This window comes from Chenopodium album, chromosome 1, assembly GCF_948465745.1.
Source record: "Chenopodium album chromosome 1, dcCheAlbu1.1, whole genome shotgun sequence".
NCBI classification, from domain to species: Eukaryota; Viridiplantae; Streptophyta; class Magnoliopsida; order Caryophyllales; family Amaranthaceae; genus Chenopodium; species Chenopodium album.
Genome location: NC_137834.1, coordinates 38359340 through 38382603, shown reverse-complemented (window position 1 = coordinate 38382603; position 23264 = coordinate 38359340). Strand labels below are relative to the sequence as shown.

The 23264-nt window shown below is 37.3% G+C and overlaps 1 non-coding gene across 1 annotated transcript; it reads right to left on the bottom strand.

Annotated features, from left to right (window-relative positions):
• Positions 1–14480: 14480 nt before the first annotated feature.
• On the bottom strand, positions 14481–14586 carry LOC145565388 (small nucleolar RNA R71). Its single transcript, XR_014095023.1, has one exon. It is a non-coding gene; the product is annotated as a small nucleolar RNA R71 (small nucleolar RNA).
• Between the last annotated feature and the right edge of the window lie 8678 nt (positions 14587–23264).

Sequence of the window (23264 nt, the reverse complement as noted above, 5' to 3'; positions counted from 1 at the left end):
ACAAGACTTCTGAATCAGAAAAATTTGTTGCGTCTAGAAATGTCATTGGACTGGAAATGTTAGCATTGCTGCACGTTTGGTTTGGGCAGCTGACAGAATTGGTAAAAAGGAGATTGTGTTGCTCTCAAAATGAGCTCTTTTATCTCTCCCTACCCCCCTTCTTTTTTTTCTGTGTTTTTTAGTGGTGTAAGAGAATATTGTATATAGAGTCTTGGTTGAGTGTGTGTTTTGCTGTACATTGATAAAGTCATTTTGTTTTCCAGCATTGGTTTTATTTACTGTCTACTATATCTTGTTGAGCTACCTTGAACCAGTGATTTGTTAGAAGTACTCATGTCGAGGATGTGGTGTAGCCCGACTGTTTGAGTGGTGCACACTTTGGCAACTAGGCACACCTCTTACCTACTTTTAATGTGGGGGACCTGAGCAGCTGATATTTGTTTATGAAGAAGGGAAAATAAAGAGCTACAAAAACATTGTCTTGGATCACTGGAGCATCTTTCAATTCTCATCAAAATACCCAAAAAATGAGATCTAGTCCTAACGGCAAACGAGGCATTTGATGTGGTTTATTTCACGCTTGTCTTCTATAGATCATTGTTACATTGTACAGGCTTCTTCTTCTCTTAAGCAGGGATTAATTAGAATTAAATGCATTGTTGGATTGATTTTCTCTTATGCAAACCTGATACCATGTCATATGTTTTTCTATGATCGACATGAGTTTTAGATAGAGTGTAGGGTGTAAGTGAAAAAATCAAATTGTACAAGTAGTTCACAAGCTCAAAAACATATATTATTGACTAATTTATCTTCCTAGTTGGTTAATTATAATACGTCATAATAGTATAATAATACGTAGTTTTACTAATTGGTTGATTTAGTTTCAAACTTTATTTTAAACATTCTCTTGAAGCAATGGTTTTATTTTAGTCTTATATAGGTGGGAAATCATCTTCTTGTTCTACTGTAATTGTTGAATTAATATTTCTCCAAAGTTTTTAATGCTGAAACCTGCTATTGTTTGGGTCCTGTGTTTTTTTTTTTTAATTTTTTTTTTGGCTGTTGTCCAGTTCAATTTTTCTTTGACGAGGATTATGTAAGAGATAAGTCAAGTAAGATGAGAAAGGCCATTTTTGTTTTATAATTGGAATTCGTGTTAATAAATTGAAAAAAATCCTAAAACTAAATAGTCAATACGGAGTACTCTTTTTATCCTAAAAACTCCTAAATCCTAAAATTCGGGTTAGTAATAGGTCGAGTTTAAATTCGGGTCGGGTCAATACAAGTCGGGTTGATTTTAGGTCCGGTCAATAACAAGTCAGGTTGATTTTGGGTCGGGTTTGTAACAGGTCGGGTTTAAATTCGAGTCAGGTTAGGAACAGGTCAGGTTGACCTCGGGTCGGGTTAGTTACAGGTCAGGTTGAATTCGGGTATTGACGGGTTAAATCGGGTTTGAGTCGGGTTCGGTTCAGGTCAATAATTTACGGGTCACATTCGGGTCGGGTCCTCTCTAGGTCGGGTCATGGTCGGGTTCGGGTCTCAAGTACTCGGGTCAACTCGGGTCTAGGGTTGGTTTCAGGTCGGGTTCGGGTCACCAATTTTTTCGGGTTCAGACGGGTTAGGGTTAGGGTCGGGTTAGGGTCGGTATTTCGGGTCGGGTCAGCTTTTGACAGCTCTACTCATAAGGTCAGCAAAATACTTGCACAAAGATTCATTAGTTGCACCAAATAAAATATCATCAACATAAATTTGTACAATTAATATGTCAGTTCCATTTGATTTTAAAAACAAAGTTTTATCTATTTTACCACGTTTAAAACCATTTTATAATAGGAACTTTGACAATCTTTCATATCATGCTCTAGGAGCTTGCTTTAGCCCATAAAGAGCTTTGTCAAGCTTGTAGATATGGTTTGGGAACTCTGGATTTTCAAATCCAGGAGGATGTTCCACATAGACCTCTTCATTTAGAAATCCATTTAGAAATGCACATTTAACGTCCATCTGGAACAACGTGAATCCCATATAAGCAGCAAAGGCAATAAGTAAACGAATAGCCTCTAACCTGGCTACTGGAGCAAATGTTTCTTCATAGTCTATCCCTTCTTGTTGATTGAAACCTTGTAGAACAAGTCTTGCTTTATTCCTGACAATAATACCATGCTCATCCAGCTTGTTCCTAAACACCCACTTTAAACCTATTGTCTTCTTATCCTTGGGTCTAGGTTCCAGATGCCAGACTTTATTTCTTTCAAACTCATTTAGTTCAGCTTGCATAGCATTAATCCAGTATGCGTCAGTTAAAGCTTCAACATAGTTCTAAGGTTCCATAGAAGAAAGGAATGCATAGAATGCACAGAAGTTTCTAAGCTGAGATCTGGTCTGAGTTCCTTTTGTAATATCACTCATGATTGCATCTACAGGATGTGACTTCTGATGCTTCCATCGCTTAGGTGTAAAGTCCTTGACTGGATACAATCTTTCCTGATCATTGTTGACTAGTTCTTCTGTAGGAACTCATTCTTGAGTCTCTGTTGGAACTTCAATAGGATTTTCCTCATTCTGATCTTGATTCTGTTCTTGAGAAGGAGTTCCTGGTGCATTCTCCATTTCTGGTTCTTCATTTGCTTCTGGATTTGTTTGCTCAGCAATTTCAACTTGTTGCTTCTACAATGATGTTGATTTTTCATCTGGATCTGTCTTGCGTACAAGTCCAATTTCAAAATCATTATCACACTCTTGTACATCATTTTAAAATTGTTCAGTTTCATCAAATATAATATGTACAGATTCCTCAACACACATTGTACTTTAATTATAAACTCTGTATGCTTTACTATTATAGGCATATCCTAAGAACACTGCCTCATCACTACGTTCATCAAACTTTCCCAAGTTCCTTTTACCATTCTTATGAACAAAGCATTTACAACCAAAAGATCTAAAGTAAGAAATATTAGGCTTTCTCCCTTTGATTAGCTCATAAGGAGTTTTGTTGGTGATGGCTCTAACTAAGACTCTGTTAAGAATATAGCACGCTATATTCACTGCTTCTGCCCAGAAGTTCCTAGGCAAACCACTTGAGATCAGCATTGTTCTAGCCATGTCTTCAAGGCTTCTATTCTTGCGTTCCACCACTCCATTTTGTTGTGGGGTCCTTGGGGCAGAGAAGTTGTGATCCATTCCATGCTCAGTGCAAAATTCATCAAATTTTGAATTTTCAAATTCTGTTCCATGATCTGATCTATGGTGAATCAGTGGATTACCTGTTCTTCTCTGTTCTTTCTTTACAAAAGCTACAAATTCATCAAACGTCTCATCTTTACTAACAAGAAAGAAAACCCAAGTAAACCTTGAAAAGTCATCAACAATAACCATAACATATCTCTTACCACTTCTGCTTTGGATTCTCATAGGACCACATAGATCCATATGAACAAGTTCCAAAGTTCTTTTGGTGCTTACCATTTTCTTAGATTTAAAAGAAGCTCGAGTCTGTTTTCCTTTAACACAAGCATCACACACTTTGTCATAAAGGAACTTAATGCAAGGAAGTCCTTCCACTAGTTCCTTAGCTCTCAATTTATCAAGTAAAGTAAAGCTTGCATGGCCAAATCTCTTGTGCCACAATAGAGGATCATTCTCAATAACACTAAGACATGTTAAACTGCTATTAGGAACTTCGTTATGATCAACAACATATGTGTTTCCTTTACGAGTTCCTTCTAAAATAATGTTCCCAGTGTCGTTGGCAATGATTCTGCACTTATTGGAAGTAAAGCTTACAGAGTTACCTTTGTCACAAAATTGTGAAATACTTAACAAGTTGTGTTTGAGACCCTCGACCAAAAATACATTATCAATAGCATGGGAACTTGACCTTCCTACTTTGCCAATAGCAACTATATCTCCTGTCATGTTATCACCAAAGGTCCTAGCTCCCCCATAGTAGGCATCTAGAGAGAGAAATCTAGATCTGTCTCCAGTCATGTGCTTAGAACAACCACTGTCGAGGTACCAAGTGTTGTTCCCCCTCACTGGAACCTGCATGAGAAATCAAACATTAGTGTCAGGAACCCAGAACCCAGGTTTCCTTGGGTTCCTGTGTAACATCAGCAGGTTCATTCTTCTTAATCCAAATCTGTTCTACATGTTTTTCATTTTTCTGTGTACTCTTTTCTTTCTTAGGACACTTAACTTGTTTGTGACCAGTATTGCCACAGAAATAACAAAGAATACAACTAAGCAGGTCAACATAGTTCTTTTCCTTTTGGAACTTCTTTTTGAAACCCAAACCGTCGTTTCTTTTGGTTTGAGCTTTGGTGATCCAATCTGGAACTCTGTATTCAACAGGTTGTTTGCCTTTCCTGGCTTTCTCAATTCCCCCTCAAGTCTTGCCTTATCCGATTTTATATCTTCCAAATCAGATTTTAGTTTTTCAAAATTCGGATATTGAGCAAGTGGAGGAACTTCAGAATCAAGAGCATCAAGACAGAGTTTCATCAAGGATAGTTCCACATTCAACATTATGTTCATGTTTCAACCTGTCTATAGTTTCTTTCAAATAATTATTATCATCGAGCAGACTAAAGAATCTATATTGAATATCAAATTTCATATTATCAACCCACTCACTGTTTTCTTTAAAAGTAACCAAAGCTTCATCACTTTGTTGTTTAGCTTTATGCAATTCTTTCAATTCTTCTTGAATTTCTAAAACAGCAAATATTAAGTTTTCTTTAGAGAAATGTCTAAGTTCTTTTTTAGAAAACCATACCTTAGATTCTAGCACCTTCAGTTTTGCCTTTTCATCAATTTTTGCCATCAAGCATAGATGGGCAGTTTCCTCTAATGGTTGATCTTCCTCTTCCTCTGAATATGAATCTCCCCAAGCAGCCAGCATGGCTTTCTTCACATTGTCCTTGGTGAAGTAAGGTTTATATACTCTTGACTCTTTGGATTGCTCCTTGCCCTTTGTCTTTCCTTTCTCACCATCTGGTTTAATGAAGTGATCTTTAGATCCACACTTGAAACAAGTTGTGTTTCTAGAACTTGCATACTTCTTGTTCCTATCAAACTTCTTGTAGTTCATCATCCTTTTGAACTTTCTACCTAGCATTGCCATTTCTTCCTCATCGGCTTCTGATTCCTCCGAGTCTTGAGCCTTAAGAGCAAGACTCTTGTTCTTGGAACTTTCAGAGTTCGAACTCAGGTGTAGTTCATGAGTCATCAATGATCCAGCTAGTTGTTCCATGTTAAACTTCGTGAAGTACTTGGCTTCTTGCATGGAAGTAACCTTGGATCTCTATCGTTCATCTTGTGGTAGACTCCTTAAGATATTTCTAGCCTGTTCGTCAATAGGAAAGTGTCTGCCAAGGGAATTCAATTCATTAATAATATAATTGAACCTAGTAAACATTTCCTCTATAGTTTCCTTTGATTTCATTTCAAACCATTCATATCTAGACATCAATAGATCAATCTTAGAACGTTTTACCTCATTTGTACCTTCATGAGTTACCTCTAGTAGATCCCAAAGCTGTTTAGCAGACTTGTATCCCATGATACGATTAAGTTCATGAGGTCCAAGTCCACAGTGCAAATACTTTATAGCTAAAGCATTTAGTTTAAGTTTCTGATAATCTTCTTTGTCATAATCATAAATACGTTTAGGAACTACCTCTTTCTTTTCATTGGTTGTAGTTATTTCAAAATCACCAGTTTCAATGACACGCCAAACTTGGTAATTTTCAGCCTTGATAAAGATCTCCATCCTGTTCTTACAGTAGGTGTAAAACTTACCATTGAACATGGGTGGACGTTGGGTAGAATACCCTTCTTCAAGTTTCTCCTTGTAATTTATCTCTCCAGGAACTTACTCAGTAAAGTTATCTGCTTACACGTGAGAACCTTGCTCTGATACCAATTGTTAGTTGAGATGATTAATACAAGAGGGGGGGTGAATTGTATAGAGTTCATAATGACTACTTTTTGCAAATTAATAAACAATACATATAGGAACTTGCATAACACACAGATTTTACCAGGAAACTTTTCAGGGCCCAACTGGAAGTAAAACCTCAACCCTACCTTAGGGATTTCAAATACACAAACTTCACTATAATAGGGCAAACACTAAGTTACAACCTATTAGACACGGACCTTTATTTCACAAGTTCCTCACTGGAATTGCTACTTAATAGGACCATATCCTACCCAATCTAAGCACCACACTTAGATTCACTCATACCACCAAAGTACTACACGTAATGCCAAAGTACAACTACTTGTACCACCTAAGTACAAAACTAACAGCTTCACCTAGAAGCCAACACAAAACTGTATATAAAGGAAACTACAAACTCACCCAAATAACCCAACCAATACAAATGTATAACACCTAGTATGATAGGTAAGCAATGCACAAAATCCGAAACTAATATGACAAGTTAGAAGCTTGGTAAACTTACTCAATTATAGCATTGTGATTTCTCCACGCATAAACTCAAAAAAACCTAAAATCATTTTGCTCTCTACTATTTATACAAGTATTACTCGTATAGAAAGTAGGTTTTCTAAAAGACAAATAAGTTAACTTAACTTATCCTTGAACACGGTTTTATGTAAATCAAGTGGAATAAAATCTTTTCCGGAAAATAAAATTAAAAAGATATTTGTTAAAAAGATTTATCTTTTTAACAAACTGATTTAAAGAAAATAATCTTTTTAGAAAATCTTTTCCTAAAATCTATCTTTTATAATTTTCCATAATATTTTATTTACCAAGCAAACTTGTCACGCTTCTAATAAATTTTGTGCATTAACCTACTTAACATATTAACAATAATTTATAAGATAAAAACCTTAACTAAATATTATTGCTGCGCCGCGCTTTTGATCAGGTAGGTTACTTGGGCTCCAAGCTTATTAAGTTCCACCAAAGAACTTAAGCTTGTTGTCTTCAAGTTCCTGTTAGGGAACTTAGTTCTTGTTAGAGAACTCTTCTTCTGATTTGTTTAACTCCTTCAATAAAGATCTCTTCATGTCTTCTTAGTTCCAGTTACTTCTTCCATCACCAAGATCAACTTCACCTAAACTAAACACACACTTGAAAACCTTTATTAGTTGAGTTTGCTTTAGTTTAAGTTCCTCGTCATCAAAACCTTTATGCTTCAACATCTATGACTACGGGCTCGCCTCTGAAAGGAAAACCCGTAATCATAGAGAAATCAAAAGGGGTAACCATCATCTCTCCCCATGGAAAGTGGAAAGTTTTGGGGGAATCCCACCAAAACTCCAGCAATCCACGGAGGAAAGTTGATGATGCAGGCTAACTCGATAAACCCCGAAGACCCGCCAGCTGGGAGTCAATTTCGGAAAGTACAACAATCTCCTTTTCCACCTCGGGCAAACTCTCAAAACGGGCTCGCAGGTCACCAGAGCCGTATAAACGCATGCTAGGCTCGCTCTAAATAAAAGAATAAAAATAAAAAAAACGGTTATGGTTTTAAAAAGGAGAAACAAAGGAAAAGAGAAAGAAACAAAGGCGCGAAAAACTCACGATGCCGCGCCACCCTCTAATCGAAACATGATGGTCTGGGTCCCACTTAAGGATCCTAGGGTCCCGGTTAGGAGGAGCCTCCCAAACCACATCCTCCTGACGACGTCGATCGGCTGCGACGCGTGGCTCTCGAACCTCCTCTCAAGGACGGGTCACCCTCTTCTGGGGGCGAACCGCCTCGTCCGGACCACCTAGGATCTCCTCAGCATCGACAAATGGAGGCGAGTCCATACTATGATAGGATAAAGTTTCTTTAATTATTTTATTTCCTAAACTAAACTAATATACGTATTCTAGACCCATATCGGCAGCATAACAGCTGCCGATAGGGCAAAACACAAAAATCGAAGGCCACCCGTACTTGGGGGCTACAATACCTGCAGTTAAACTCAGTAAATGGGGGCTTCTAACACCCACAAAAGCCATCCTGTACCAGTTTCAACTAAGTATTCAAGGGATTGTATTTCAAAAATCTCAAAGAATCAACTACTTCTAGGCGAATAACAGTAAAATAAACATAGTTATCGTCTACCAAACAATTTTGAAGTTTGAACATGGCAAGAATAAGCTAAGAGTATGTTTCGCTCCATTTTCCAACAATTCAAAATTCGTGAAAATGAATTATGAAAGTAATATTGGTTCCATCACTATAATCTACTTCATAATAAGCAATTATAACCAAAATTCGAAGAAAAAGAGCAAGAACAAACTTGAATAAAGAAGTGCCCATACAAGGTTCAATACTTAACTATTTTTCATGAAATTTGTTGCAAAACACTCCTTAAACATAGCATGACAACATAGAACAAACAATTTCAAGACTAATGGACTGAATCGAAAACCCCCAAATTTGAAATTTGGGGTTTAACGATTTGAAAATTGTTCAAATTCAGCCGGAAAGAACAAATTCTAGCAAAAAACTTACATTGGATTACGGCAAATATGAATTAAGGACGAAATTTGCTTCCTTAAGCTTCGAAAATCGCAAAAATCCGAGCTTCCTAGAGAGAGAAAGGGGCGAAAAATGGCGAAGGAAGGAGAAAGAAAGAGTGAAGTGAAAATCGCGTTCAGCGATTTCACTTTACTGACATAAATGTCGCGCGCAACTAAATTTGTTACGAGTAGCATACCAACGCAACTCATAAAGATGCGCGCGCCTGGCCAGCGCGACCTACTGAGTTGCGCGCGGATATTGGTCACTAAAATGACCGGCATCCGGATTTTGATCCGTTTGATCATTTTTCAACGGTTTTTGCTTGTCATTAGACGTATTGTGGCGTGAATTATCAAAATATTTTAAATTTCTTTGCATTCTGTATTATTTCCTTCTTTGTTAGTTTTTTGCATCATATTGCATGCACACCGTGCTTTGTGCCTTCCCCAAGCATACGTTTTGAACGTTTTTCGTAAGAGTGCCTTAAGACGTTCCGTGGTGGTGCATTACGTAAAAGCACCCATAGACAGGTTTGTCATTTTACTGTACTCACGTTACAAATGTCCGGGTTTTCTTCTTTTTTCACGTCCGAAGCAAAAAGGAAGGTGTTTTCATGAAGCGTAAAAATGCAAATGGCGTATCGTGCAGCGCAAAATTGTACGACGTAGGTGTTGCGTAAAATTTCACTTCAGCCCAAGCTTTGCGAGAACTACCTCTCAGGACTAAAAGGCAGAGAAGTATTGTAGGCGTTAGCTCACGATTCGACAGGCGCGCCGAACCATCAGGAACAGGCACTTCTTGAATGGGAGCAAATACGGTAGTTAGTGCGCTTACTAACTTACCGGACAATTAGGGTGTCGAAATCATCCCCTGTATAAAGAAGCGACGAGACGATGTCGCGCCTATGTAGTCACGTGCCCCCAGTCCTAAGACACGTGTACTCATCATGTGGACAAAACTGCTGAGAGAGTTGTTGACTTTCTTCCCTCTCACTGGATTTGGATATATGCCTCTAGTCCCGAGACATGTATTTCTATCTTGTGGACATCCGGCTAGAATACCGGACCCGGCTCGAATACCGAAAACCCCTTTTCATCTTTTTTTTACTTTGTTAAAGTCAGGCTAAAGTTTCAATGACATATCGAGGGACTTTAGACCAACGATGACACGATTGAGAGGAAATCTTCCCCTTTTATCCTTTTAAAACCGATCTCTTCTCATGACTTGACATCACCCAAAACACCTTTACTTGTAAAAGTGTTCTACAATTTTCAAAGGATCAATCTAGATTCTTTAGCGCGTTAAGACTAGGAAAAACTTTTTCTAGCCTAATAGCTACTTGTTTCAAACACTTAGCGAACCAAGGATTGTTTCGACATCCTTAAACATTAATGAAAGATTCTCTATCCTTAGAGAACTTCGCACAAACTTTGATCATCATCTATTCTAGACTCGATCAAAGTGGGGGCTAACTGTAGACATCTACTTTGGCCTCTTGTCCCGACAGGAAGTGCAATGACGATAAATAAAACCATCTTTGTGTTGGATTTAATTGAAGAATACTTATGGATAACAAGTTAAGCCACAAAACACAAAAGACTAGCCCAAATTAAAGAAAAAGCCAAAACAAAGGTCCAATTAACTAAACCCGATCATAATTACGCATAAGCCCGTGCTTAAAACCTAATAATGACAGATTTAGGAGTGCCTAGGTTAAATCTTAGTGCTGCCGCAGAAAAAGCTGCGCGCATCTCAAATAGTCGCGCTAGGCTGCCGCGCGCAACTAATTCAGTTGCGCGCGACACCCAGTGCAACCTCCAGAGTTGCGTTGCAAAATATTAAGAAATATACGGAAAATATAAAATCGAATCTTATCATGAAGCCGCGCGCAAGACAATTAGTTGTGTTGCCCATAGCAGCACAACCCAATCACTTGCGCTGGGATGCCGCGCGCAATTCATCCTGTTGCGCGCGACACCTGTTGCGGCAGAATTCTCGAAACCCTAAACCTAATCATTCACTATAATTAAGAGCTTAAACCGAGGCTTAAACAGACTGAAAATAACCTAAAACTCTAGCGAAATACATGTGAACTTGTGCAACCTAGCCCCTCTTGTGCTAAACACTCACCCTTTTGATATTTTGTTACTACGGTGGAGGTTCCCCAACAAGGAGTCCATAAGTGCTCTAAACGGAGATCTAGAGAAGAGAAGTGGTAAATTCCCGAGCACGTAGTTAAATCACATTTATTTTATTGTTTAAAAGAACCTTAATTAATTAATTAGTGTTGTTTGATCACCTTTAAAATAATTAATTAATCAATTCCACATAGTATCTTGCGTTAAATAAAGATTAGAATTGAATTAAATAATTGTTGGTTGATCACTTAAGCCATGGCGAATATTGTTTATTTTCTTATCCTTTTCACGAATTTGATTAAATAAGAATAACGACATTACGATGTAATTACTACGTGAATTAATATGTGTAAATAAAATCAATAACATAGTTTTAAATATCACGATGCATATATTGTTTGGTGATGAAATTGTAAAAAAGGAAGAGCTAGTAGAGGCCGCACTAGGGCTAGGATAACGATTCCCCTCAAAAAGGAACGTTATTTTAGTACCCACGCTCCCGAACTCATTTCTGGTTTATAGACCAATTTGGGCATGGGTAAACTTATGATTCGTGCTAATTATTCCATGAACTCCACATGTAAGAAAGGCATGAACGAGGTTTATGAGTTTTTCCTAAAACTCATTGGCGCTACTTGTTTCTTATAAAAAAGCGTAACGATAGAAACAATTCTAATTTAAGGTCCCCCAAACAGTCAGGAATTCAAATCCTACTACACCCTAACAAGTGTAAAGTCCTAGGCTTTTAAGTGGTTATGGGCATTTAAGGAGGGCACCCCTTACGATGGGATCACCCTCCTTACAACAATTTCCATTAATCACTTTAATCTCAATAATTAATCAACATAATCCCCAAATTAAGCACAATAAATCAATCATACAAGTTTTATCCAATCCCTAGCCAAACAACTACCCTAAAATCATAATCTAATCAATTAACCACTAAAGAAATCAAAAATCAACAATATATGAAAAAAAAAAAAAAAAAACTACACTATCTAATCAAGCATCAAACATCAAAATCAATCCAAACAAACAAGAATATTAAACAAAGAAATAAAATGAGATAGAGTTAGAAATGCTCATTGATAATAGAGAAGATCTTCAATACAATTGTCACCATTGAATCTTCAATCTCTCAATCACCATTGAAATTCCTCACTTTCTCTCTCTAAAATCTACTCCTAAACTAACCCTAAAACTAAAGAGAGAAGCTCTTAACTAAGCTAAAATTATTATCTAATTTCTATCTCTAATTACATACAAAATCGGGGTTCCAATAGGTATATATAGGAGGCGTGAAACAAAAATCAAGCAAATCAAGTACCCAAGGAAGCGCGGGCAGGTAGCGTGCCCGCACGGGCAAGTAGCGTGCCCGCACGGGCAGGTAGCGCGCCTGCGCTTCTCTAGGTTTCTTCGGCTCTTCTCATGGCTTCGTGCGTTCGCTAAGGTTTTCGAATGAGCGCACCGAATGATGATGATGGACACCAAGAGTGGCAGTCCTAAAAAGCATTTGACAGTGGGTTCAACACCCCATCTTTGAGAGCACGACTTGAGAGCGCTGATGAGTGTCATTTATGGCACTCATTTGGTTCTTTTTAGGGTGAATTTCATGCTATTCTATAGCTCTTTTACTTAGCTTTTCCTTGATTTTACTCTTTATTTCTTTTGGTTTGCATTTTCTCAGTTGGATTTCTTTCTTTATGCATTTCTTAGTTTATTTTGTTATTTTCTCTTTTATTTGCTTGTTTTCCTTTATTTTTAAGGTTAAGGTCGTTATCCAAGTTTCCCGAGGCCTCTTCCCAAGTTTGGCATTGATTAGGATGTCTAGTGTTCTCCATTTGAAGCTCGAGCATGGAGAAGTGCAAGTTCCTAAAGTCCTTGAGCTGTGCATTCAAGCCGTGGGGGCATGATTTCAAGTCTTGAACCCGCAAACATGGAGTTTAGAAACTACAAGGTCCCGTGTTTATCAAGAGCATTAAGTGGAACGCACGAGGAGCATTGGCATGATAGGGAAGAAGGCTCCCCTTCTCCCAGGCGCGCGCGGCCTGGTAGCGCGGGCGCGCCTCCCTCGGGCGCGGGCGCGCCTGTCTGGTTCCTGTTCCGTAACCAAATTTGCGCGGCCGCGCTCTCCCTTATAGTTGGCCGCACCTGTGTGGGTTTATTTGGGGACAATCTAACTAACTTCTCTTAGTTAGTTTTACTATATATAGATTTTCTTTCTATTTTTAGAGAGAGAATTAATTCAGAAATGAGAATAGAAATTAGAATTAGAATTTTAGAAAGAGAAACTCTAGATTGTAGATAAAGAAGTTCTTGATTGATGATTGAAGATTGATAATTCTAGCATTTTCTCCATTGAATTGAAGCAAGTTTGTAAGGATTTCTTTTACTTTAATGCAATTTTTAGCTTATCATTTGAATTTCTTTGTTGATTGTTCAAGTTAGAATTGAATTTGTGATTTAATTAGTTCTATTGATATGATGATGATGAAATTGTTGATTAGCTAAGTTTTGATCTTAATTTCAATGTATTGTGAGTAGTTCTCTTACTAGGGGAATGGTGAAGCATGTATGAGTAATGGATTGATGCTAATTGGGGGAAATTGATGGAGTTGATGTTGTGATTAAATTGGTTGATTGATTAAGTGCTTGTGTGTGATTAATTGAAGAGTAGCTAACTTTGATTGTTACACTAGAATGCATTGTAATCTTGCATTGATACGGAAAATTGATTTGTGGCTTGCTTTTGTCGATTGAGTAGGTTTTCAAGGTTCCTAGTTAGAGTCTCTCGTAGTTGGCGCTGGCTTGACCTCTAGGAGATTAGCTTACCTTACTTTCTTGAATGCTTAGTTGATTTTCCCTCGCAACACTTGACTTAGTCATTTCCAATCCCAATTAGCTATATTCATTCCGAGTACATGCGGATCCTAACCCTAGTGCTTGATAAATTTGATTTCATTTTGATTGTTTTGAATATACACACCTCTTTTTATTGCTTCGAAATAGCTTAGCTTTGACTTTAGCACTCACCTCCCATTCCTAGTGGTTCGACCCTTGACTTACTCTATGCTTTGTATGGGGGTATGTTGAGAGATTACAAATTTTGTTTTGACCAAGGGTAGATTAGTTTTCAACGACCTAGTTTCGCCCTAGATCAAAAATGGCGTCGTTGCCGGGGAATGGCGTAGATGATTGCTTTTGTTGTTGAGTCTATTTCACCTTAATCTCAAAAAAAAATACAAAAAGATTTTTCTCTTTAGGCTACATTTGTAGCCGTGCTATTGATATTTTGCTTTGAGTTTTTGTATGCGTAGGATAAGAGGAAGGACTTTAGCGTCATTTGATCCGGAAATCGAGAGAACAATAACAAGGATAAGGGTTACTAATCATTCTTTGAGTCCAAGCTCTCAAAGAGAAGAAATTCACCAAGAAAGAGAAGAGGAGGATCAAGTAAGCATGGGAGATAATCCAAGAGTCGCTTTGAAGGATTTGGGAACTCCCGGTGCATATAGGCTTGAAAGTGGGATTGCATTGCCAACAACACCGGCAAATGACTTTGAAATAAGACCAGCCATGATCACTTTGATTGAAAGGAGACAATTTAGTGGGGCTAAGATTGAGAGTCCGCTGAACCATTTCAAAGAGTTTGAGAAGTATTGTAACACTATTAAAGTGAATGGTGTTTCTCAAGAGTTTATCCGGTTCAAGTTGTTCCCCTTCTCTCTCATAGGTCGAGCCTTGGAATGGTTAGACAAGGAGGTCAAGCCAAATTCTCTTAGAACATGGGATAAAGTTACCAAGGAATTCTTGTCTAGGTTCTACTCCCAAAAGAACACGGCGGAGGCAAGGGCTTTGATCCAAAGTTTTAAGCATAAACCTAGTGAGAGCTTGTATGAAGCTTGGGAAACGTATAAGGAGTATCAAAGAGAATGTCCCCATCATGGCATCCCAACCTATCAAATAATTCAAATTTTCTATGGAGGTTTGAGTCCTCAAGGCAAATCGTGCCTTGATGCGGGAGCCGGGGGCCCAATCATGAACAAAACTGAAGAAGAGGTTGTGGACATTATAGAAGATGTGGTACGCCATTACATGGATTGACAAGAAGGAGAAAGAGAGTTTTCAAGCAAGAATGGATCAACGGTTTATTCGGTTGATCAACTTAATGCCATCAACAATCTATCCTCTCAAATTGCAAGTTTGGGGAAGGAAATGACAACAATCAAGGCCAAGCTTGAGAGTGCAACTTCCAATGCACAAGGTCATCCCTCCCACATTAAAGGGAGAGGTACATCTTCTAACTCTACTCCTCCTTCTACTTATAACAATATGCCCAATGGATGCTTGTTTTGTGATGATTGTGGGTCTTATGACCATGATGCTTCCACTTGTTCAAATGGGTTTGAAAATCTTGATGATGGTGAGAGTAATGAATGTGAACATGTGAATTTTGTCTCAAACAATAACAATGGTGGTTTGATGGACCAAGAAACTTTGGAAATAGAAATTCTCACCAACAAGGTGGATTTGATAACTATAACAATGGTAATTATAGGAACCAAGGAAACCAAGGTTTCCGAGGTAAATATAATAATAAAGGTTATGGTAATCAAAACCAAGGCCAAGGGTATGGAAATCAAAACCAATCTCAACTCTTTGGTGGCCAAAACCAAAATTTTTGCAACAATCAAAATCGAGGCAATTGGAACAATCAAAATAGGGGGAATTTTCAAAACAACCAAAAGGGACCCCCACTCGGATTTGATCCAAAATCTCAAGGTGTTGGTGCAAATTCCTATTCTCAATCGTCCAAGTCCAATTTGGAGGAGATAATTGAAAATAAAACAAAAATCTTGAATACCTATATGGTGGTGAGCGATAAGAAATTTAATGAGATCACGACACATAAAAAAATGCTTGAGACACAAATCACACAACTACCAACACTTTGAAAGATTATGCTAGTCCTTCTTCATTTCCTTCTCAAGAAGTTGATCCTAAGAAACCCGTTTATTCCATCATCACAAGGAGTGGAAAAGTTCTTGAAGAGAGAGTTTCTAGGGATTGTGAGGAGGACAAGAAGAAGATTGTTTCAAGTGAGCAAAAAGAGGAAGATGTGTCAAAAGATGTGAGCAAAGAAGAGAGCTATGAGAAAAATAAGAGTGATGAGAGAAAGCAAGAGGAAGTGAGAAAACCCGACCTTCCATATCCCCAAAAGTTTATGAGGAACAAACTAGATGAACAATTTGGGAGATTTCTTAAAATGTTGAAGGAGGTCCATCTTTCTATCCCTCTGCAACCAGACGATCTGTTGAGCAATTACTTATAAGGTTACACACCCAGAATAGCTGGCATGAGGAACCTCATACCATCTATTGAGGGGCTAGTTGTAAAGGATAGCTCCTACTAAGATATTTCCCTCCTAGCTAAGCTCACCAGGAGAGTTCGCACTACGCAGACAAGGGGCGGCTGTAGTTGTATGGGATAGCTCCCACTGAGCTATTACTAGGCTCCCAATCTAACTCTCAAGGTTTGCACTCACCGCTGGAAGAGCACTAAGAGGAGCTTGCCATCTCGATAAAGTCAGCCTGAAGACTGACCAAGTTAGACTATCCACAAACGAGATCGTACACTTATAAATAAGAGACAAAGTACAACGGAAAAGAGGTTAGACACACAAGTTATTACACTTTCTCTATCTCTCTAAGTACGCTTTCTCTCTCTAAACACACTCTAACTTAAGCATCGGAGGGGGTTCCTCAGGCCACCCCCGAGGGTAGTTACGTGCGTTCCCGTGTGCAGGTTCCCAGCAGCTGGATCTAGCCTTCCTCCAGTCAAAACCCTTGGATTCGGAATGGAACACTTATTTTCCATCTCCTAAATATTTGATAATCTTTATTTTTCTACCTTAAATCGTTCTTGATTATTCCCCATGCAAAGCCATTTGCCATATTATTTTTCATAACAACATATTTTCCATAAATTAATTATTCCTTAATCACCATAATATTAAACTTTCCTTAATTCTTTATCTCTCTTCTCCGAGTAATTTCCTTAAACTAATTTACCATAATTCTTCTTATATTTTCCTACCATAACTCTTGCATGAGTTAGCCTATAAATACCCCTTATAGCTAAATAATCACACCAAAACTCTATAATTTCTCCTTTAATCTCTCTATTTATGTCCTCTCTTTCTCTTGCTCTTGCACGACCACCACCACTGGCTGCCACCTCCTCTGGCCAGCTGCCGACGACAGCCACTGCCGCCGACCACAGCAACCAGACGATTGCCTCCCCATTGCTTCCACCTCTCTTCTTCTTCTCTTCTCTTAATTAATTATTATCATTATTACTGGGGTTTTATAAAAATTAGGGAAATTCCCATTGATACACTCCAGGTATTGACTTTTCTCAGCGGTACCACTTTTTTTTTTTGACTTCCTGCTAATACACCCCAGTTTATGACTTTATACTTGACGTGATTAGTCTGTTAATTACACGTTAATAACTTAGTAATGTTAAGTTAAAAGATGAGTTAGGTTACTAAAGTAGGAAAAGACTAATATGCCCCCTTTTTAATTCTTCCCTCCATCACCCATAATTAAACCCCTTCCCCTTCCATTTATGTCGATTGGACATAAACCAAACACTTTCAAATTTCATCCCTCTCTCCTCTGCTCTCTGGTGAATTCACGAAGCAATCCTAGGGTTTTGCAAAGGAAATTCGCAAATTTGGTTGGTCTACGAAGCTATTAGAGGGAAATCTTGCCTGATTTTTTGCTGTTCTTAGATGGTAATGTTGAAGACAACTTAACTGTTGAAAGTTGGTAAAATGGATGATTGCAACTGATGCCACATTTTGTTCATTTTAATGAATGTTGGCAACTGATGCCATTTTGTCTATATTAAGAATGGTCCCACATTTTGTTCATTTTGTTAATTTTAGTAGATCTCAATTGATTCAATGGTAACTTATGAAACAGCATTAAACACATTCAAAATGCAAATTATTTATCAATTTTCATTCAAAACCAAGAAAATACAACCTTCGTAGTACTCTTACTCTCTCAAGTACATGGAAACTAAATACACATTCCTCATTTTAGAGCTACAAACAGTAAAATTAGATACATCACAAGAGCAATTCTAACAACCATATAAACATAGCTTGCAAACTCATATGCTCTGTCTGTGAAATCAATAAATTCCTCTCTTAATAATCTCAAATTGGATGATTCTTCAAGGTTTGCTATAATTTGATCTTCAGAAACCCACATGAACAAACCACAATGCCTGCACTTGTAATATGACCTTCCTGGATTAGAAATTGAGTCAGAAACCCTAATATCAGCATGTCTTGGTGGATTACAGTTGCATTGAATTCGTCTCACCCACATGGACCTCCCAAATCTGCTGCCAGAAGAGGAATCACTACCTGCAGAACCAGCCATGTCAGAAGAGTAGAGACCAACAGGAAAAAAAAAAAAAAGAAAAGGAGAAGAGATAAGTTCGAAGCAATGGAGGAGAAATTTATTAGAGAATAGAAGAGGTAAAGTGGCGTTTTATAGGGAGAGAATAAGGTTTGGGAAGTTGGAGGGAAATAACAGCAAAATTAAGTGGGAAAATTTGGAGGGAAATGATTCAATAGGGGGGTATATTAGTCATTTCATCTATTACTAAGCCTAAAATGTTAATAAACCAAGTTATTAACGTCTGATTAACAGACTTAATCACGCCAGATATGAAGTCGTAAACTGGGGTGTATCAGCAGGAAGTCAAAAAAAAATGTGGTACCGCTGAGAAAAGTCAATACCTGGAGTGTATCAATGGGAATTTCCCTAAAAATTATTATGAGTGTTTTTAATAAAATAAAATCTGTTTATTTTTCAAGTTGGATGATAAATACAACTTTAATATTATTTATTTATTATTTAAGTTTATAAAAATTGGTCCTAAAAAGATTAAAATTTGAATAAAATAAAAATTGTGGGTAGACTTAAGAGGCATATAGGATAGAGTTTGCAATTGTGTGTGAAAGTCAAAAGCTTTATTTTTACATAAAAACTATTTTCCTGTTTATGGAAAGATGATTGGGAAAAGGATGCTCGGGTTCTCTACGGAGGCCTATAATGGGTACGAATCTCTGTCTAGGTAAGGGTCGCCTAGATGTTATAGGTAACTTACCTGGGAGACACAGGCTTGACCGCTCTATATCATGACTCAAGTATAGTATTATTATTTTTGAAAACCAAAAAGAATTGAAAGTATTTGAATCTTTAGTTTGTGTGCTTATATGTGCATTAAAGTCGGTGTTAAAACACCTTAGTTTATGGTTATAGGTCCGAAATTTTTGGAGTTCTTGTCCATGGTTGGGTGATCTTGAGTTATACTTGGTTGATTAAGTTATGAATTCCTTTAAATGGATTTTTGAGTTGAATTGTTTATGTGATTTAGCATTGAATTGATTGTTTTACATGTGTATACGAAACATATGAAAGTGATTGATGAAATGAAAAAGAAATACTTTAACTTGCACTACTTAAAAGATGATGGAGTCACTGTTAGTGAGTTTATGCCTGACATTATTACTTTGGCCTTAACCCTCTACGAAAAATATGGATTGGAAGCTTTGACCCAACCACCTTAGATGGTTCTTTTGGCCTTAGCCCATCTATCGAGAGTTCTCAAATATGAACCTTTGTTTGACAAGTATGGGGATGTGATCAAGACTAATGAGTTGTGGAATGAAAAACACCATCATGAAGGGAAGTGGTTAGCAAGCATGTCTAGCCTTAAAAGAGACTTGCACTATGTTGAACGTGATTATAAGCCTAAGAGGAGAATTGTGAGATTTCCCAAACTTTCAAAGACTGGTACCTTGAGAGAAGATGACCAAATGTACTACTTAAATGTCAAACTACCTTTTTCATACCAAAAGGGTCCTCATGATGAATTTGTGTCATCCAGTGATGAGTCCATACCACCTCTTGGAAGGAGCAAGAATTATCTTTCTCCTACTCGTACTCCAAGCTATGAATCTCCAAAGCGTCCCAGCCCAAGTTCATTTTCATGTTGCAAAAAGGCCTAAAACTCGTACCCAAGAAGTCAATCAAAATCCACCAAGTCCAGTATATCATCCAAAGCCCAATGCTTCTTCAAATCAACCTCGTGGTAGTATTAGCCTAGTCAAAAGCCCAAGTTACTCTCCTTATGCAAGCTAGGATGATACTCTAAGCTATGATGAATATGCTAAGAGTGTCGCTTGAATAACTGAACTATGTTATGTTTATTACTTTCAATAATTACCTTAGATGGAAAAGTTGTACTTTTATTTTATTATTAAAGAAATGAAGTTATTTATTGAAATTTTCTATATGATATTAAGTGATTTAAATGCTTATGTGAGTAGAGCTTGTTTTAATTTTCAATGTATGATAATTATACCCAAGAAGTATGTCTATAAGGATGAGAAACCAAATGGGAAGTAAGTGCACTGGTCCAAAGTAGGGAAGGTGCTTAGAAAGCTAACTCATATCATTGAAAACATCACAAAAGTGGTGAACAAAGGAAACCGAAATTCTAACCTTAACTCTTATAGTAAAGTAATAAAGAGAGTTGTTGCAGCCAAACCACCTGTTTACTTGGAAAGGATGACCCAGCCAGTCTTGAAAACTGAATTAGGGAGTTTGACAATAGCTGTTTGATGCAATCAATTGCCCAAGTGAGTTGAGGGTTAACACTATTATTATTAGGAAATTTTGAATTATCACCACAAAAAAAAGCAAAAATGAATTTTAACACTAAAAACAAAAACCTTATTTTAACACTATCAAAACTTTAAAATTTTGATTTTACCACCACTTAACTATTGCTGTCTAAAAATCCGTTTAGTGGGGTCTATCCTAAACTAACCTAGCCAACCTATCCCCACTGTTGGCACGGCGGCACCGACCACTACCCCACCCAAACACCTCTGTTTCCAGCCCCAACCATTGCATACTCATTCCCCTCCCTTTCCCCCTCCTAAAACCGATAAAACCTCCCAACGACCGCTTAAAACGACCGACCGTTTTTTAACCGACCACCAATAACGGTCACTAAAGGTCGAATTCAACCGGTTTACGGCATAAGTGGTCGATTTCAACCATAAACAAGTCGTTTTTTTTTACCCTTAGCAATCGTTTTTGGTTGCGCGATTTTGGGTGGTTCGAAAAACGGCCACCCGTGTTTGGTGCTCGTTAGGGTAGGGTTGTCGATTTTAGTGACGGAGAAATGGAGAGGGCGAAAAATCCAGAGGTTGGGGCTGTGAATGCAGGTGTTTGGGTGGGGCAGTGGTCGGTATCGCCCAGCCGGTGGTATGGATGCGGTCGCTGGGTTAGTTTAGAGTTTTTGTTTTTTATTTTTTTTATTATTTTCTTCCAATAATATGCTGACATGTAAGCATTGTGGACCCCACTAACGGATTCCATCCATGAATCAATTAAGTGATGGTAAACGCCAATTTATAAAAAGTTTTGTGGCGTTAAAATAAATTAAATTCCTTATTATTATGAAGAATTAAGGTTCATATGTGCTTTGGGATTTTAGAAAATTATATCAATTTGAAAAATTCCCCAAATTCGAGATAAACCCTAAACCAAATTTGAAATAAACCCCAAATTATCTCGTGTGAGCTTAAATTATGTTGAATTAAGTAACAAATGATTTCCCTTAACTCAATTCTAATGATTGTTGAAAAAAAAACAATCAAACATGAGATTCGAGGCCTCAATAATGATGTCATGCGTGAGGCGGTGAGGGATTGAACAATTTAGTGGGAAAATTTAATGTTTTTAATAGTAGGTTTTTTTTTTTAGGGGAAGGGGAGGGGAAAATTGGTGATAAAACAAATAAACTTTTAAAATACAAGTGTTATTTAGAAATCATATAACTAATATATAAAGCTAAACTTTTAGCCAGTCCACGAGGCAGCGACACTTGGCGTTCCAAATTTTCGCCAAGTGTCGAGCTACGTTAGATGGATTTAGATAAACTTTCTATGATAAAAAATTAGATTAGAATTCTATTTTTAATCAAATTTGGATAAAATTGTTAGTTTAGAGATTTATAATCAATAAGATACCAATATTACAGAGGTACAAATTGAATTATAATTTTATTCAAAAAAAAAAGTTAGATTATAATTCTAAAAAATTATCATATAAATTTATTTTTTGTATCATAATATTTTTTTGAAGCAAAGGAAGTAGTTCAAAACATAAAACATCTATTTATAATAATATACTTCACAATCTAATACAATTTTATTACTATTTAGACCTGCCAATTAAGGTCGAGTCATGAGTCATCTCGGATCGGGTCATTTCAGGTTATGGGTGAAGAAATGTTCAACCAAATTTTTGGGTTCGGGTCAACCCAACATGCTTTGAACAATTTTTTTAATTTAAATTAATTTTTGCTATTTTTTTTGTGTATTTAATCGAACATTTTCACCAATATTATTATTATTCATTACATGTCTACTACATAGCAAATTTGATTAAAAATTTGATTTTGTGTATTTTAAAATTTGACATATAGATTAAAAATTTATCTTAAAATTCAATAATCAATCTGGACATCGCACATGCATAAAACTAGTAAAGTAGGTAGTAAAACTAAAACAAATAAAAAAAATCGGTGATTATTAGTAATACAAGAAAGATAGTTGGTACGAGGGATTCAACTATTAAAGAAACTCTCTCTAATGTCTGCGAACCAAGCCCCCCCAAACCCCCCCCCCAAATGGTCGATCAATTGTTCAGATCGAACAAGAAACCAAAACGAAAAATCACACAATTCATTTTTGGCCAAGATTCTGTGAACACTGATCAAAATATGGAAATTGACATGGGAAAGGATGGATCCAATGAGGAATCCCCCTCTGTGGGTCATAACATCTGAAAATTCCATTCTCAACCAAATGGAGTTGCTGTGACTCCAAGATCCTTTAGAGATCTCCTAAGGGACACTCAATTAGCTAATCAGAATGCTACTGATGGGTTAATCAATTTGGAGGATGAGGATGATGTCTCTGATGATGATGAAGCTCCTGAGGGGATTGTGGATAGTGAGCGTTGTCCTGTAATCTTGCTAACAAAAGAGGAAAAGAAGGTAATGCGTAAACCTTGGCGTAATACCTTAATAATCAGAATGTTTGATGGAAGTCTTGGGTACATAGGATTGATGAAGAAGCTTAAGAGAAAATGGCAATTGAAAGGTGATATGATCCTGACTAATATTGGTTCGAAATACTTCATTGCTCGATTCTCAAACTCAGAGGATTACAATTATGTCTTGACCCAAGGGCCTTGGCTGATAGATGATAAATATCTAACTATCAGGAAATGGACTCCGAATTTCATCCCAAAAGAGGCATTTATTTCTGTATTGACTGTTTGGGTTAGGATTCCTAATCTTTCTATCGAATATTTCGATAAAGAATTTTTGAAAAAAATTGGTTCTAAGATAGGAAAAGTAATCCGAGTTGATAAGTCCACAGCTTATGCTGAGAGGGGACAATTCACTAGGTTGAGTGTTGAGATCGACCTTGCCAAAACTCTCTTAGCCAAGTTCTGGTTGA